Source organism: Symphalangus syndactylus, chromosome 5 (genome assembly GCF_028878055.3).
Source record: "Symphalangus syndactylus isolate Jambi chromosome 5, NHGRI_mSymSyn1-v2.1_pri, whole genome shotgun sequence".
NCBI classification, from domain to species: domain Eukaryota; kingdom Metazoa; phylum Chordata; class Mammalia; order Primates; family Hylobatidae; genus Symphalangus; species Symphalangus syndactylus.
In genome coordinates, this window is record NC_072427.2 from 156,584,296 (window position 1) to 156,599,228 (window position 14,933).

The following is a 14,933-nucleotide window of genomic DNA, read 5'->3' on the forward strand; positions in this document are numbered from 1 at the left end:
GCTCAGATCAGAAAGATGTTTCACAGAATGCTTCTGTGTAGTTTTTATTTGAAGATATTATTTTTCCCAATATAGGCCTCTTAGCGCTCAGAATGTCCAATTGCAGTCTCTATAGAAAGAGTGTTTCAGAAAGGCTCAATCAAAAGTAAGGTTCAACTCTGTTAGTTGAATGCACAGAACAGAAAGAAGTTTCATACAATGCTTCTGTGTAGTTTATATTTGAACATATTCTTTTTTCCACTATTACCCACTTAGCGCTACGAATGTCCACTTGCATTTTCTACAAAAAGAGTGTTTCATAACTGCTCAATCAAAAATATGTTTTATCTCTGTTAACTGAATTTACAGATCAGAAATAAGTTTCACAGAATGCATCTGTGTAGTTTTTATTTGAAGATATACTTTTTCCCAATGTAGGCCTCTTAGCGCTTAGCATTTCCAATTGCAGTTTCTACAGAAAGAGTGTTTCAGAACGGCTCAATCAAAAGTAAGGTTCAACTCTGTTAGTTGAATGCACAGAACAGAAAGAATTTTCACAGAATGCTACTGTGTAGTTTATATTTGAATATATTCCTTTTTCCACTATTACCCTCTTAGCGCTCCGAATGTCCACTTGCATTTTCTACAGAAAGGGTGTTCAGAACTGCGCAATCAAAAGTATGGTTTAACTCTGTTAGCTTAATGAACATATCAGAAATAAGTTTCACACAATGTTTCTGTGTAGTTTTTATTTGAAGATATTATTTTTCCCAATAGAGGCCTCTTAGCGCTCAGAATGTCGAATTGCAGTTTCTACAGAAAGAGTGTTTCAGAAAGGCTCAATCAAAAGTAAGGTTCAACTCTATTAGTTGAATGCACAGAACAGAAAGAAGTTTCATACAATGCTTCTGTGTAGTTTATATTTGAACATATTCTTTTTTCCACTATTACCCACTTAGCGCTACGAATGTCCAGTTGCATTTTCTACAGACAGAGTGTTTCAAAACTGCTCAATCAAAAGTATGGTTTAACTCTGTTAGCTGAATGCTCAGATCAGAAAGAAGTTTCACAGAATGCTTCTGTGTAGTTTATATTTGAATATATTGCTTTTTCCACTACTACGCTCTTAGCGCTCCAAATGTCCAGTTGCATTTTCTACAGAAAGAGTGTTCAGATCTGCTCAATCAAAAGTATGGTTTAACTCTGTTAGCTGAATGCACAGATCAGAAAGAAGTTTCACCGAATGATTCTGTGTAGTTTATATTTGAAGACATTCCTTTTTCCACTATTACCCACTTAGCGCTCCGAATCTCCACTTGCATTTTCTACACAAAGAGTGTTTCATAACTGCTCAATCAAAAATATGTTTTATCTCTGTTAACTGAATTTACAGATCAGAAATAAGTTTCACAGAATGCATCTGTGTAGTTTTTATTTGAAGATAATCTTTTTCCCAATGTAGGCCTCTTAGCGCTTAGCATGTCCAATTGCAGTTTCTACAGAAAGAGTGTTTCAGAACGGCTCAATCAAAAGTAAGGTTCAACTCTGTTAGTTGAATGCACAGAAGAGAAAGAATTTTCACAGAATGCTACTGTGTAGTTTATATTTGAATATATTCCTTTTTCCACTATTACCCTCTTAGCGCTCCGAATGTCCACTTGCATTTTCTACAGAAAGAGTGTTCAGAACTGCGCAATCAAAAGTATGGTTTAACTCTGTCAGCTTAATGAACATATCAGTAATAAGTTTCACACAATGCTTCTGTGTAGTTTTTATTTGAAGATATTATTTTTCCCAATATAGGCCTCTTAGCGCTCAGAATGTCCAATTGCAGTTTCTACAGAAAGAGTGTTTCAGAAAGGCTCAATCAAAAGTAAGGTTCAACTCTGTTAGTTGAATGCACAGAACAGAAAGAAGTTTCATACAATGCTTCTGTGTAGTTTATATTTGAACATATTCTTTTTTCCACTATTACCCACTTAGCGCTACGAATGTCCAGTTGCATTTTCTACAGACAGAGTGTTTCAAAACTGCTCAATCAAAAGTATGGTTTAACTCTGTTAGCTGAATGCTCAGATCAGAAAGAAGTTTCACAGAATGCTTCTGTGTAGTTTATATTTGAATATATTCCTTTTTCCACTACTACTCTCTTAGCGCTCCAAATGTCCAGTTGCATTTTCTACAGAAAGAGTGTTCAGATCTGCTCAATCAAAAGTATGGTTTAACTCTGTTAGCTGAATGCACAGATCAGAAAGAAGTTTCACAGAATGATTCTGTGTAGTTTATATTTGGAGACATTCCTTTTTCCACTATTACCCTCTTAGCGCTCCGAATCTCCACTTGCATTTTCTACAGAAAGAGTGTTTCAGAACGGCTCAATCAAAACTAAGGTTCAACTCTTTAAGTTGAACAAACAGAACAGAAAGAAGTTTCACACAATTCTTCTGTGTAGTTTTTATTTGTAGACATTCTTTTTCCCAATATAGGCCTCTTAGCGCTCAGAATGTCCAATTGCAGTTTCTACAGAAAGAGTGTTTCAGAACGGCTCAATCAAAAGTGAGGTTCAACTCTGTTAGTTGAATGGACAGAACAGAAAGGAGTTTCATACAATGCTTCTGTGTAGTTTATATTTGAACATATTCTTTTTTCCACTATTACCCACTTAGCGCTACGAATGTCCAGTTGCATTTTCTACAGACAGAGTGTTTCAAAACTGCTCAATCAAAAGTATGGTTTAACTCTGTTAGCTGAATGCTCAGATCAGAAAGAAGTTTCACAGAATGCTTCTGTGTAGTTTATATTTGAATATATTCCTTTTTCCACTACTACGCTCTTAGCGCTCCAAATGTCCAGTTGCATTTTCTACAGAAAGGGTGTTCAGATCTGCTCAATCAAAAGTATGGTTTAACTGTGTTAGCTGAATGCACAGATCAGAAAGAAGTTTCACCGAATAATTCTGTGTAGTTTATATTTGAAGACATTCCTTTTTCCACTATTACCCTCTTAGCGCTCCGAATCTCCACTTGCATTTTCTACAAAAAGAGTGTTTCATAACTGCTCAATCAAAAATATGTTTTATCTCTGTTAACTGAATTTACAGATCAGAAATAAGTTTCACAGAATGCATCTGTGTAGTTTTTATTTGAAGATAATCTTTTTCCCAATGTAGGCCTCTTAGCGCTTAGCATGTCCAATTGCAGTTTCTACAGAAAGAGTGTTTTAGAACGGCTCAATCAAAAGTAAGGTTCAACTCTGTTAGTTGAATGCACAGAAGAGAAAGAATTTTCACAGAACGCTACTGTGTAGTTTATATTTGAATATATTCCTTTTTCCACTATTACCCTCTTAGCGCTCCGAATGTCCACTTGCATTTTCTACAGAAAGAGTGTTCAGAACTGCGCAATCAAACGTATGGTTTAACTCTGTTAGCTTAATGAACATATCAGTAATAAGTTTCACACAATGCTTCTGTGTAGTTTTTATTTGAAGATATTATTTTCCCAATATAGGCCTCTTAGCGCTCAGAATGTCCAATTGCAGTTTCTACAGAAAGAGTGTTTCAGAAAGGCTCAATCAAAGTAAGGTTCAACTCTGTTAGTTGAATGCACAGAACAGAAAGAAGTTTCATACAATGCTTCTGTGTAGTTTATATTTGAACATATTCTTTTTTCCACTATTACCCACTTAGCGCTACGAATGTCCAGTTGCATTTTCTACAGACAGAGTGTTTCAAAACTGCTCAATCAAAAGTATGGTTTAACTCTGTTAGCTGAATGCTCAGATCAGAAAGAAGTTTCACAGAATGCTTCTGTGTAGTTTATATTTGAATATATTCCTTTTTCCACTACTACTCTCTTAGCGCTCCAAATGTCCAGTTGCATTTTCTACAGAAAGAGTGTTCAGATCTGCTCAATCAAAAGTATGGTTTAACTCTGTTAGCTGAATGCACAGATCAGAAAGAAGTTTCACAGAATGATTCTGTGTAGTTTATATTTGGAGACATTCCTTTTTCCACTATTACCCTCTTAGCGCTCCGAATCTCCACTTGCATTTTCTACAGAAAGAGTGTTTCAGAACGGCTCAATCAAAACTAAGGTTCAACTCTTTAAGTTGAACAAACAGAACAGAAAGAAGTTTCACACAATTCTTCTGTGTAGTTTTTATTTGTAGACATTCTTTTTCCCAATATAGGCCTCTTAGCGCTCAGAATGTCCAATTGCAGTTTCTACAGAAAGAGTGTTTCAGAACGGCTCAATCAAAAGTGAGGTTCAACTCTGTTAGTTGAATGGACAGAACAGAAAGGAGTTTCATACAATGCTTCTGTGTAGTTTATATTTGAACATATTCTTTTTTCCACTATTACCCACTTAGCGCTACGAATGTCCAGTTGCATTTTCTACAGACAGAGTGTTTCAAAACTGCTCAATCAAAAGTATGGTTTAACTCTGTTAGCTGAATGCTCAGATCAGAAAGAAGTTTCACAGAATGCTTCTGTGTAGTTTATATTTGAATATATTCCTTTTTCCACTACTACGCTCTTAGCGCTCCAAATGTCCAGTTGCATTTTCTACAGAAAGGGTGTTCAGATCTGCTCAATCAAAAGTATGGTTTAACTCTGTTAGCTGAATGCACAGATCAGAAAGAAGTTTCACCGAATAATTCTGTGTAGTTTATATTTGAAGACATTCCTTTTTCCACTATTACCCTCTTAGCGCTCCGAATCTCCACTTGCATTTTCTACAAAAAGAGTGTTTCATAACTGCTCAATCAAAAATATGTTTTATCTCTGTTAACTGAATTTACAGATCAGAAATAAGTTTCACAGAATGCATCTGTGTAGTTTTTATTTGAAGATATTCTTTTTCCCAATGTAGGCCTCTTAGCGCTTAGCATGTCCAATTGCAGTTTCTACAGAAAGAGTGTTTCAGAACGGCTCAATCAAAAGTAAGGTTCAACTCTGTTAGTTGAATGCACAGAACAGAAAGAATTTTCACAGAATGCTACTGTGTAGTTTATATTTGAATATATTCCTTTTTCCACTATTACCCTCTTAGCGCTCCGAATGTCCACTTGCATTTTCTACAGAAAGGGTGTTCAGAACTGCGCAATCAAAAGTATGGTTTAACTCTGTTAGCTTAAGGAACATATCAGAAATAAGTTTCACACAATGTTTCTGTGTAGTTTTTATTTGAAGATATTATTTTTCCCAATATAGGGCTCTTAGCGCTCAGAATGTCCAATTGCAGTTTCTACAGAAAGAGTGTTTCAGAAAGGCTCAATCAAAAGTAAGGTTCAACTCTGTTAGTTGAATGCACAGAACAGAAAGAAGTTTCATACAATGTTTCTGTGTAGTTTCTATTTGAACATATTCTTTTTTCCACTATTACCCACTTAGCGCTACGAATGTCCAGTTGCATTTTCTACAGACAGAGTGTTTCAAAACTGCTCAATCAAAAGTATGGTTTAACTCTGTTAGCTGAATGCTCAGATCAGAAAGAAGTTTCACAGAATGCTTCTGTGTAGTTTATATCTGAATATATTCCTTTTTCCACTACTACGCTAGTAGCGCTCCAAATGTCCAGTTGCATTTTCTACAGAAAGAGTGTTCAGATCTGCTCAATCAAAAGTATGGTTTAACTCTGTTAGCTGAATGCACAGATCAGAAAGAAGTTTCACCGAATGATTCTGTGTAGTTTATATTTGAACACATTCCTTTTTCCACTATTACCCACTTAGCGCTCCGAATCTCCACTTGCATTTTCTACAAAAAGAGTGTTTCATAACTGCTCAATCAAAAATATGTTTTATCTCTGTTAACTGAATTTACAGATCAGAAATAAGTTTCACAGAATGCATCTGTGTAGTTTTTATTTGAAGATATTCTTTTTCCCAATGTAGGCCTCTTAGCGCTCAGAATGTCCAATTGCAGTTTCTACAGAAAGAGTGTTTCAGAACGGCTCAATCAAAAGTGAGGTTCAACTCTGTTAGTTGAATGGACAGAACAGAAAGGAGTTTCATACAATGCTTCTGTGTAGTTTATATTTGAACATATTCTTTTTTCCACTATTACCCACTTAGCGCTACGAATGTCCAGTTGCATTTTCTACAGACAGAGTGTTTCAAAACTGCTCAATCAAAAGTATGGTTTAACTCTGTTAGCTGAATGCTCAGATCAGAAAGAAGTTTCACAGAATGCTTCTGTGTAGTTTATATCTGAATATATTCCTTTTTCCACTACTACGCTAGTAGCGCTCCAAATGTCCAGTTGCATTTTCTACAGAAAGAGTGTTCAGATCTGCTCAATCAAAAGTATGGTTTAACTCTGTTAGCTGAATGCACAGATCAGAAAGAAGTTTCACTGAATGATTCTGTGTAGTTTATATTTGAAGACATTCCTTTTTCCACTATTACCCACTTAGCGCTCCGAATCTCCACTTGCATTTTCTACAAAAAGAGTGTTTCATAACTGCTCAATCAAAAATATGTTTTATCTCTGTTAACTGAATTTACAGATCAGAAATAAGTTTCACAGAATGCATCTGTGTAGTTTTTATTTGAAGATATTCTTTTTCCCAATGTAGGCCTCTTAGCGCTTAGCATGTCCAATTGCAGTTTCTACAGAAAGAGTGTTTCAGAATGGCTCAATCAAAAGTAAGGTTCAACTCTGTTAGTTGAATGCACAGAACAGAAAGAATTTTCACAGAATGCTACTGTGTAGTTTATAATTGAATATATTACTTTTTCCACTATTACCCTCTTAGCGCTCCGAATGTCCACTTGCATTTTCTACAGAAAGAGTGTTCAGAACTGCGCAATCAAAAGTATGGTTTAATTCTGTTAGCTGAATGCTCAGATCAGAAAGATGTTTCACAGAATGCTTCTGTGTAGTTTTTATTTGAAGATATTATTTTTCCCAATATAGGCCTCTTAGCGCTCAGAATGTCCAATTGCAGTTTCTATAGAAAGAGTGTTTCAGAAAGGCTCAATCAAAAGTAAGGTTCAACTCTGTTAGTTGAATGCACAGAACAGAAAGAAGTTTCATACAATGCTTCTGTGTAGTTTATATTTGAACATATTCTTTTTTCCACTATTACCCACTTAGCGCTACGAATGTCCACTTGCATTTTCTACAAAAAGAGTGTTTCATAACTGCTCAATCAAAAATATGTTTTATCTCTGTTAACTGAATTTACAGATCAGAAATAAGTTTCACAGAATGCATCTGTGTAGTTTTTATTTGAAGATATACTTTTTCCCAATGTAGGCCTCTTAGCGCTTAGCATGTCCAATTGCAGTTTCTACAGAAAGAGTGTTTCAGAACGGCTCAATCAAAAGTAAGGTTCAACTCTGTTAGTTGAATGCACAGAACAGAAAGAATTTTCACAGAATGCTACTGTGTAGTTTATATTTGAATATATTCCTTTTTCCACTATTACCCTCTTAGCGCTCCGAATGTCCACTTGCATTTTCTACAGAAAGGGTGTTCAGAACTGCGCAATCAAAATTATGGTTTAACTCTGTTAGCTTAATGAACATATCAGAAATAAGTTTCACACAATGTTTCTGTGTAGTTTTTATTTGAAGATATTATTTTTCCCAATAGAGGCCTCTTAGCGCTCAGAATGTCGAATTGCAGTTTCTACAGAAAGAGTGTTTCAGAAAGGCTCAATCAAAAGTAAGGTTCAACTCTGTTAGTTGAATGCACAGAACAGAAAGAAGTTTCATACAATGCTTCTGTGTAGTTTATATTTGAACATATTCTTTTTTCCACTATTACCCACTTAGCGCTACAAATGTCCAGTTGCATTTTCTAAAGACAGAGTGTTTCAAAACTGCTCAATCAAAAGTATGGTTTAACTCTGTTAGCTGAATGCTCAGATCAGAAAGAAGTTTCACAGAATGCTTCTGTGTAGTTTATATTTGAATATATTCCTTTTTCCACTACTACTCTCTTAGCGCTCCAAATGTCCAGTTGCATTTTCTACAGAAAGTGTGTTCAGATCTGCTCAATCAAAAGTATGGTTTAACTCTGTTAGCTGAATGCACAGATCAGAAAGAAGTTTCACAGAATGATTCTGTGTAGTTTATATTTGGAGACATTCCTTTTTCCACTATTACCCTCTTAGCGCTCCGAATCTCCACTTGCATTTTCTACAGAAAGAGTGTTTCAGAACGGCTCAATCAAAACTAAGGTTCAACTCTTTTAGTTGAACAAACAGAACAGAAAGAAGTTTCACACAATTCTTCTGTGTAGTTTTTATTTGTAGACATTCTTTTTCCCAATATAGGCCTCTTAGCGCTCAGAATGTCCAATTGCAGTTTCTACAGAAAGAGTGTTTCAGAACGGCTCAATCAAAAGTAAGGTTCAACTCTGTTAGTTGAATGCACAGAAGAGAAAGAATTTTCACAGAATGCTACTGTGTAGTTTATATTTGAATATATTCCTTTTTCCACTATTACCCTCTTAGCGCTCCGAATGTCCACTTGCATTTTCTACAGAAAGAGTGTTCAGAACTGCGCAATCAAAAGTATGGTTTAACTCTGTTAGCTTAATGAACATATCAGTAATAAGTTTCACACAATGCTTCTGTGTAGTTTTTATTTGAAGATATTATTTTTCCCAATATAGGCCTCTTAGCGCTCAGAATGTCCAATTGCAGTTTCTACAGAAAGAGTGTTTCAGAAAGGCTCAATCAAAAGTAAGGTTCAACTCTGTTAGTTGAATGCACAGAACAGAAAGAAGTTTCATACAATGCTTCTGTGTAGTTTATATTTGAACATATTCTTTTTTCCACTATTACCCACTTAGCGCTACGAATGTCCAGTTGAATTTTCTACAGACAGAGTGTTTCAAAACTGCTCAATCAAAAGTATGGTTTAACTCTGTTAGCTGAATGCTCAGATCAGAAAGAAGTTTCACAGAATGCTTCTGTGTAGTTTATATTTGAATATATTCCTTTTTCCACTACTACTCTCTTAGCGCTCCAAATGTCCAGTTGCATTTTCTACAGAAAGAGTGTTCAGATCTGCTCAATCAAAAGTATGGTTTAACTCTGTTAGCTGAATGCACAGATCAGAAAGAAGTTTCCCCGAATGATTCTGTGTAGTTTATATTTGGAGACATTCCTTTTTCCACTATTACCCTCTTAGCGCTCCGAATCTCCACTTGCATTTTCTACAGAAAGAGTGTTTCAGAACGGCTCAATCAAAACTAAGGTTCAACTCTTTTAGTTGAACAAACAGAACAGAAAGAAGTTTCACACAATTCTTCTGTGTAGTTTTTATTTGTAGACATTCTTTTTCCCAATATAGGCCTCTTAGCACTCAGAATGTCCAATTGCAGTTTCTACAGAAAGAGTGTTTCAGAACGGCTCAATCAAAAGTGAGGTTCAACTCTGTTAGATGAATGGACAGAACAGAAAGAAGTTTCATACAATGCTACTGTGTAGTTTATAATTGAATATATTCCTTTTTCCACTATTACCCTCTTAGCGCTCCGAATGTCCACTTGCATTTTCTACAGAAAGTGTTCAGAACTGCGCAATCAAAAGTATGGTTTAACTCTGTTAGCTTAATGAACATATCAGAAATAAGTTTCACACAATGCTTCAGTGTAGTTTTTATTTGAAGATATTATTTTTCCCAATATAGGCCTCTTAGCGCTCAGAATGTCCAATTGCAGTTTCTACAGAAAGAGTGTTTCAGAAAGGCTCAATCAAAAGTAAGATTCAACTCTGTTAGTTGAATGCACAGAACAGAAAGAAGTTTCATACAATGCTTCTGTGTAGTTTATATTTGAACATATTCTTTTTTCCACTATTACCCACTTAGCGCTACGAATGTCCAGTTGCATTTTCTAGAGACAGAGTGTTTCAAAACTGCTCAATCAAAAGTATGGTTTAACTCTGTTAGCTGAATGCTCAGATCAGAAAGAAGTTTCACAGAATGCTTCTGTGTAGTTTATATTTGAATATATTCCTTTTTCCACTACTACTCTCTTAGCGCTCCAAATGTCCAGTTGCATTTTCTACAGAAAGAGTGTTCAGATCTGCTCAATCAAAAGTATGGTTTAACTCTGTTAGCTGAATGCACAGATCAGAAAGAAGTTTCACAGAATGATTCTGTGTAGTTTATATTTGGAGACATTCCTTTTTCCACTATTACCCTCTTAGCGCTCCGAATCTCCACTTGCATTTTCTACAGAAAGAGTGTTTCAGAACGGCTCAATCAAAACTAAGGTTCAACTCTTTAAGTTGAACAAACAGAACAGAAAGAAGTTTCACACAATTCTTCTGTGTAGTTTTTATTTGTAGACATTCTTTTTCCCAATATAGGCCTCTTAGCGCTCAGAATGTCCAATTGCAGTTTCTACAGAAAGAGTGTTTCAGAACGGCTCAATCAAAAGTAAGGTTCAACTCTGTTAGTTGAATGGACAGAACAGAAAGGAGTTTCATACAATGCTTCTGTGTAGTTTATATTTGAACATATTCTTTTTTCCACTATTACCCACTTAGCGCTACGAATGTCCAGTTGCATTTTCTACAGACAGAGTGTTTCAAAACTGCTCAATCAAAAGTATGGTTTAACTCTGTTAGCTGAATGCTCAGATCAGAAAGAAGTTTCACAGAATGCTTCTGTGTAGTTTATATCTGAATATATTCCTTTTTCCACTACTACGCTAGTAGCGCTCCAAATGTCCAGTTGCATTTTCTACAGAAAGAGTGTTCAGATCTGCTCAATCAAAAGTATGGTTTAACTCTGTTAGCTGAATGCACAGATCAGAAAGAAGTTTCACTGAATGATTCTGTGTAGTTTATATTTGAAGACATTCCTTTTTCCACTATTACCCACTTAGCGCTCCGAATCTCCACTTGCATTTTCTACAAAAAGAGTGTTTCATAACTGCTCAATCAAAAATATGTTTTATCTCTGTTAACTGAATTTACAGATCAGAAATAAGTTTCACAGAATGCATCTGTGTAGATTTTATTTGAAGATATTCTTTTTCCCAATGTAGGCCTCTTAGCGCTTAGCATGTCCAATTGCAGTTTCTACAGAAAGAGTGTTTCAGAACGGCTCAATCAAAAGTAAGGTTCAACTCTGTTAGTTGAATGCACAGAACAGAAAGAATTTTCACAGAATGCTACTGTGTAGTTTATAATTGAATATATTACTTTTTCCACTATTACCCTCTTAGCGCTCCGAATGTCCACTTGCATTTTCTACAGAAAGAGTGTTCAGAACTGCGCAATCAAAAGTATGGTTTAATTCTGTTAGCTGAATGCTCAGATCAGAAAGATGTTTCACAGAATGCTTCTGTGTAGTTTTTATTTGAAGATATTATTTTTCCCAATATAGGCCTCTTAGCGCTCAGAATGTCCAATTGCAGTTTCTATAGAAAGAGTGTTTCAGAAAGGCTCAATCAAAAGTAAGGTTCAACTCTGTTAGTTGAATGCACAGAACAGAAAGAAGTTTCATACAATGCTTCTGTGTAGTTTATATTTGAACATATTCTTTTTTCCACTATTACCCACTTAGCGCTACGAATGTCCACTTGCATTTTCTACAAAAAGAGTGTTTCATAACTGCTCAATCAAAAATATGTTTTATCTCTGTTAACTGAATTTACAGATCTGAAATAAGTTTCACAGAATGCATCTGTGTAGTTTTTATTTGAAGATATACTTTTTCCCAATGTAGGCCTCTTAGCGCTTAGCATGTCCAATTGCAGTTTCTACAGAAAGAGTGTTTCAGAACGGCTCAATCAAAAGTAAGGTTCAACTCTGTTAGTTGAATGCACAGAACAGAAAGAATTTTCACAGAATGCTACTGTGTAGTTTATATTTGAATATATTCCTTTTTCCACTATTACCCTCTTAGCGCTCCGAATGTCCACTTGCATTTTCTACAGAAAGGGTGTTCAGAACTGCGCAATCAAAATTATGGTTTAACTCTGTTAGCTTAATGAACATATCAGAAATAAGTTTCACACAATGTTTCTGTGTAGTTTTTATTTGAAGATATTATTTTTCCCAATAGAGGCCTCTTAGCGCTCAGAATGTCGAATTGCAGTTTCTACAGAAAGAGTGTTTCAGAAAGGCTCAATCAAAAGTAAGGTTCAACTCTGTTAGTTGAATGCACAGAACAGAAAGAAGTTTCATACAATGCTTATGTGTAGTTTATATTTGAACATATTCTTTTTTCCACTATTACCCACTTAGCGCTACGAATGTCCAGTTGCATTTTCTACAGACAGAGTGTTTCAAAACTGCTCAATCAAAAGTATGGTTTAACTCTGTTAGCTGAATGCTCAGATCAGAAAGAAGTTTCACAGAATGCTTCTGTGTAGTTTATATTTGAATATATTACTTTTTCCACTACTACTCTCTTAGCGCTCCAAATGTCCAGTTGCATTTTCTACAGAAAGAGTGTTCAGATCTGCTCAATCAAAAGTATGGTTTAACTCTGTTAGCTGAATGCACAGATCAGAAAGAAGTTTCACAGAATGATTCTGTGTAGTTTATATTTGGAGACATTCCTTTTTCCACTATTACCCTCTTAGCGCTCCGAATCTCCACTTGCGTTTTCTACAGAAAGAGTGTTTCAGAACGGCTCAATCAAAACTAAGGTTCAACTCTTTTAGTTGAACAAACAGAACAGAAAGAAGTTTCACACAATTCTTCTGTGTAGTTTTTATTTGTAGACATTCTTTTTCCCAATATAGGCCTCTTAGCGCTCAGAATGTCCAATTGCAGTTTCTACAGAAAGAGTGTTTCAGAACGGCTCAATCAAAAGTGAGGTTCAACTCTGTTAGTTGAATGGACAGAACAGAAAGTAGTTTCATACAATGCTACTGTGTAGTTTGTAATTGAATATATTCCTTTTTCCACTATTACCCTCTTAGCGCTCCGAATGTCCACTTGCATTTTCTACAGAAAGAGTGTTCAGAACTGCGCATTCAAAAGTATGGTTTAACTCTGTTAGCTTAATGAACATATCAGAAATAAGTTTCACACAATGCTTCAGTGTAGTTTTTATTTGAAGAGATTATTTTTCCCAATATAGGCCTCTTAGCGCTCAGAATGTCCAATTGCAGTTTCTACAGAAAGAGTGTTTCAGAAAGGCTCAATCAAAAGTAAGATTCAACTCTGTTAGTTGAATGCACAGAACAGAAAGAAGTTTCATACAATGCTTCTGTGTAGTTTATATTTGAACATATTCTTTTTTCCACTATTACCCACTTAGCGCTACGAATGTCCAGTTGCATTTTCTAGAGACAGAGTGTTTCAAAACTGCTCAATCAAAAGTATGGTTTAACTCTGTTAGCTGAATGCTCAGATCAGAAAGAAGTTTCACAGAATGCTTCTGTTTAGTTTATATTTGAATATATTCCTTTTTCCACTACTACTCTCTTAGCGCTCCAAATGTCCAGTTGCGTTTTCTACAGAAAGAGTGTTCAGATCTGCTCAATCAAAAGTATGGTTTAACTCTGTTAGCTGAATGCACAGATCAGAAAGAAGTTTCACAGAATGATTCTGTGTAGTTTATATTTGGAGACATTCCTTTTTCCACTATTACCCTCTTAGCGCTCCGAATCTCCACTTGCATTTTCTACAGAAAGAGTGTTTCAGAACGGCTCAATCAAAACTAAGGTTCAACTCTTTAAGTTGAACAAACAGAACAGAAAGTAGTTTCACACAATTCTTCTGTGTAGTTTTTATTTGTAGACATTCTTTTTCCCAATATAGGCCTCTTAGCGCTCAGAATGTCCAATTGCAGTTTCTACAGAAAGAGTGTTTCAGAACGGCTCAATCAAAAGTGAGGTTCAACTCTGTTAGTTGAATGGACAGAACAGAAAGGAGTTTCATACAATGCTTCTGTGTAGTTTATATTTGAACATATTCTTTTTTCCACTATTACCCACTTAGCGCTACGAATGTCCAGTTGCATTTTCTACAGACAGAGTGTTTCAAAACTGCTCAATCAAAAGTATGGTTTAACTCGGTTAGCTGAATGCTCAGATCAGAAAGAAGTTTCACAGAATGCTTCTGTGTAGTTTATATCTGAATATATTCCTTTTTCCACTACTTCGCTAGTAGCGCTTCAAATGTCCAGTTGCATTTTCTACAGAAAGAGTGTTCAGATCTGCTCAATCAAAAGTATGGTTTAACTCTGTTAGCTGAATGCACAGATCAGAAAGAAGTTTCACCGAATGATTCTGTGTAGTTTATATTTGAAGACATTCCTTTTTCCACTATTACCCTCTTAGCGCTCCGAATCTCCACTTGCATTTTCTACAAAAAGAGTGTTTCATAACTGCTCAATCAAAAATATGTTTTATCTCTGTTAACTGAATTTACAGATCAGAAATAAGTTTCACAGAATGCATCTGTGTAGTTTTTATTTGAAGATATTCTTTTTCCCAATGTAGGCCTCTTAGCGCTTAGCATGTCCAATTGCAGTTTCTACAGAAAGAGTGTTTCAGAACGGCTCAATCAAAAGTAAGGTTCAACTCTGTTAGTTGAATGCACAGAACAGAAAGAATTTTCACAGAATGCTACTGTGTAGTTTATAATTGAATATATTACTTTTTCCACTATTACCCTCTTAGCGCTCCGAATGTCCACTTGCATTTTCTACAGAAAGAGTGTTCAGAACTGCGCAATCAAAAGTATGGTTTAATTCTGTTAGCTGAATGCTCAGATCAGAAAGATGTTTCACAGAATGCTTCTGTGTAGTTTTTATTTGAAGATATTATTTTTCCCAATATAGGCCTCTTAGCGCTCAGAATGTCCAATTGCAGTTTCTATAGAAAGAGTGTTTCAGAAAGGCTCAATCAAAAGTAAGGTTCAACTCTGTTAGTTGAATGCACAGAACAGAAAGAAGTTTCATACAATGCTTCTGTGTAGTTTATATTTGAACATATTCTTTTTTCCACTATTACCCACTTAGCG